The sequence below is a fragment of the Dendropsophus ebraccatus genome, chromosome 11 (assembly GCF_027789765.1).
Source record: "Dendropsophus ebraccatus isolate aDenEbr1 chromosome 11, aDenEbr1.pat, whole genome shotgun sequence".
Taxonomy (NCBI): domain Eukaryota; kingdom Metazoa; phylum Chordata; class Amphibia; order Anura; family Hylidae; genus Dendropsophus; species Dendropsophus ebraccatus.
This window is the reverse complement of record NC_091464.1, coordinates 2184506-2188421: the sequence shown is the minus strand read 5'-3', so window position 1 is coordinate 2188421 and position 3916 is coordinate 2184506. Positions and strand designations below refer to the sequence as shown.

Genomic DNA, 3916 nt, shown 5'->3' with positions numbered 1-3916 from the left:
CCTTCACCCTTAATTTTTATCGAAATGTAAAAGAAACTTGTTGGGTAAAATAACTGAACCAAATAAAGTTGAACTTTGTCACTCTCAGAAATCACATGGAATATTGAAGCTCGATTTTATTAGCTTTTCCCACTGTTGATAAATGATGAATTTTACAGTCACTCAGTGTAATCAACATATTAGTACGTTGAATCCGTCGACCTGTCAAGGTATAGTAATTCAGAGTGGAGAAAAAAGTCATCTTTACCCCCTCCCACCCCTGCACAGTAAATTATGCTGCGCCTGTGTCATCCACAGCGGGTCCTGGCTATCAGTGATATCCGGGGACCCGCCACAACTCGAGTTAACCCTATAGATATTATAGGATACCACAGCATCTATAGGGCTCCTGACAGAGAATTCTCCATCTACAGAGGGAGAATGCTCTGTCTGGTGTCCATCAGGGCTCTGCGAAGTAATCGCAGAGCCATGATGATGGCCATGGAAAGCCTCAGGCTTCCGGTTACCTGACTAGGGTGGGAAGGTAGGGTGCGCGGTCGTGCGCTCTGCCCCCTCCCCTCTCTCCCCTGCTGCTGTCACAAGATTGTGACAGCGGCAGGGGACAGAGGTGCTGGGGCAGACATAGGGACATCAGCTTATGGGATCATCAGCAGGCTGTGTGTGGGGGTATGCCATGGCTGCAGCAGGCTGTGTGTGTGCGCTCTATGGCTGCAGCAGGCTGTGTGTAGGCTATGGCTGCAGCAGGCTGTGTGTGTGTAGGCTATGGCTGCAGCAGGCTGTGTGTGTGCGCTATGGCTGCAGCAGGCTGTGTGTGTGCGCGCTATGGCTGCAGCAGGCTGTGTGTGTGCGCGCTATGGCTGCAGCAGGCTGTGTGTGTGTGCTATGGCTGCAGCAGGCTGTGTGTGCGCGCTATGGCTGCAGCAGGCTGTGTGTGTGCGCTATGGCTGCAGCAGGCTGTGTATGTGCAGGCTATGGCTGCAGCAGGCTGTGTGTGTGCGCGCTATGGCTGCAGCAGGCTGTGTGTGTGCGCGCTATGGCTGCAGCAGGCTGTGTGTGTGCAGGCTATGGCTGTGTCACGGCCGCGGCGGCGTCCCGCGTTCCGGGCCGCCGCCGCGACCGCCTCCTGCCCCATGCAGCAGCCGGTGTCCATAGTCAGGGACCCGGCGCTGCTGTTACTTCGGCCCCGGGGGGCGCCTCACCTCTCCACGTTCCTGTCTGTCGCTGTGCCGGCCGGCCGGCGCGCGCGTCCCCGCCTCCTAGGGCGCGCACGCGCCGGCTGTCTCAGATTTAAAGGGCCAGTCCGCCCTTAATTGGTTAGTTGCACCAATCACTCCCCTATAAATCCCAGCATGCCCTGTCCCTTGTGTTGGAGCCTCTACATGCTTCCCATAGCGTTTGGCCCAGCTCCCTGTTGTTCCTGATCCCTGTCCGCTACCTGGTCCCTAGTCCTTGTTCCTGATTCCTGTCCACTACCTGGTCCCTAGTCCTTGTTCCTTGTTCCTGGTTCCTGCTTCCCCGTTACTCTATTGCTCCTGTCTTCAGCCTGTCTCCTGCTGTCACGACTACAGACCTCTGCCACTACCATCTCCTGCCTACTGCTCCTGCCACGCCTCGCCTGCCATCACCAGCAACCAAGCCAGGGGTAGCGACCTGGGGGTCGCCTGCCGCAGCAAGTCCATCCCGCCTTGCGGCGGGCTCTGGTGAAAACCAGCGGCCCCTTAGACTCCGCTCCCTGGTGAGGTTAGTGCCATCGCTGGTGACGGTCCAGTGGATCCACTACTCCAGGCGTTACAGGCTGCAGCAGGCTGTGTGTATGTGTGCTATGGCTGCAGCAGGCTGTGTGTGCGCGCTATGGCTGCAGCAGGCTGTGTGTGTGCGCTATGGCTGCAGCAGGCTGTGTGTGTGCGCGCTATGGCTGCAGCAGGCTGTGTGTGTGCGCGCTATGGCTGTAGCAGGCTGTGTGTGCGCGCTATGGCTGCAGCAGGCTGTGTGTGTGCGCGCTATGGCTGCAGCAGGCTGTGTGTGTGTGCTATGGCTGCAGCAGGCTGTGTGTGCGCGCTATGGCTGCAGCAGGCTGTGTGTGCGCGCTATGGCTGCAGCAGGCTGTGTGTGTGCGCTATGGCTGCAGCAGGCTGTGTGTGTGCGCGCTATGGCTGCAGCAGGCTGTGTGTAGGCTATGGCTTCAGCAGGCTGTGTGTGTGTAGGCTATGGCTGCAGCAGGCTGTGTGTGTGCAGGCTATGGCTGCAGCAGGCTGTGTGTGTGTGTGCTATGGCTGCAGCAGGCTGTGTGTGCGCGCTATGGCTGCAGCAGGCTGTGTGTGCGCGCTATGGCTGCAGCAGGCTGTGTGTGGCGCGCTATGGCTGCAGCAGGCTGTGTGTAGGCTATGGCTTCAGCAGGCTGTGTGTGTGTAGGCTATGGCTGCAGCAGGCTGTGTGTGTGCAGGCTATGACTGCAGCAGGCTGTGTGTGCGCGCTATGGCTGCAGCAGGCTGTGTGTGCGCGCTATGGCTGCAGCAGGCTGTGTGTGCGCGCTATGGCTGCAGCAGGCTGTGTGTGGCGCGCTATGGCTGCAGCAGGCTGTGTGTGTGTGCTATGGCTGCAGCAGGCTGTGTGTGCGCGCTATGGCTGCAGCAGGCTGTGTGTGTGCGCGCTATGGCTGCAGCAGGCTGTGTGTGTGTGTGTAGGCTATGGCTGCAGCAGGCTGTGTGTTTGAGAGGCAGAAATTAAAAGGGTATTCTGGGCAACAGTGAAAAATTCTGCGGGGGGGAGGGGGTGGTGGAATCATAATAAAGAAGTCCTATTGGTCCTCTGCAGGGCTCCCGATCTGGTGATGTCACAGCCCCACTTAGAAATGCCCACTCAGCTAATGAGTTTGTGTGGCGGGGTACTATGGGAACTGCACAGGGGGGATTATTACTATGAGGACAGAGCACGGGGGAGTATTACTATGGGGCAAAACATGGGGGGGACTAACTATTGAGACAGAGCACGGGGGGATTATTACTATGGGGCAGAGCACAGGGGAGATTATTACTATGGGGCAGAGCACAGGGGGGATTCCTAAGGGGCAGAGCACAGGGAGGATTATTACTATGGGGCAGAGTGCAGGGGAGAAATTATTGCTATGGGGAAGAGCACTGGGGGATTATTAATATGGGGCAGAGCACGGGGGGATTATTAATTTAGGGCAGAGCACAGGGGGATTATTACTATAGGGGATGGGGAGGGTCATTACTTTGGGGACTTCACAGAGGGGATTATTACTATGGGGCAGAGAACAGGGGGGATTATAACTATAGAGCACAGCACAGGAGGGGCATATTACTATGAGGGGGGAGCACAGGAGGGGATTATTACTATGGGGACAGCACAGGAGGGGATTATTACTATGGGGCAGAGCACGGGGGGTGGATTATTACTATGAAGCACCGCACAGGGGGAGATTACTATGGGGACTGCACAAAGGGGATTATTACTATAGGGCGAAGCACGGGGGGATTGTTACTATCGGGACTACACAGAGGGGATTTTTACTATGGGGCAGAGCCCGGGGGTGATTACTACGTGGGCAAAGCACGGGGGAATTGTTACTATGGGGAATGCACAGAGGGGATTATTACTATAGGGCAGAGTACAGGGGGAGATTGTTACTATGGGGACTGCACAGGGGGCATTAGTACTATGGGGTTACAGGATAATATTACTATGGGGACTCTGCACAGAGGGGATTATTATTGTGGGGTTACAGCACAGGGGGGCATAATTACTATGGGGACACTGCACAGGGAGGATTATTACTATGAGAACACAGCAAATGGGGCTTTATTACTATATGGGGGTACAGCAGAGGATATTATTAGTATATGGAGGCACAGAAGAGCAGGGGGCATCATAAAAATGGAAGTGTCTCTGTCCG

At 56.1% G+C, this 3916-nt stretch overlaps 1 protein-coding gene across 5 annotated transcripts in view; it reads left to right on the top strand.

The window, feature by feature from the left end:
- ZC3H11A (zinc finger CCCH-type containing 11A) overlaps positions 1-91 on the top strand; it is a 97283-nt gene extending 97192 nt beyond the window's left edge. For all 5 annotated transcript variants that reach the window (XM_069944847.1, XM_069944846.1, XM_069944849.1 and 2 more), the window contains one exon: positions 1-91. This exon is cut by the window's left edge and continues 895 nt beyond it. The gene's annotated coding sequence lies outside the window, so the exon portion shown is untranslated.
- Positions 92-3916: the final 3825 nt, after the last annotated feature.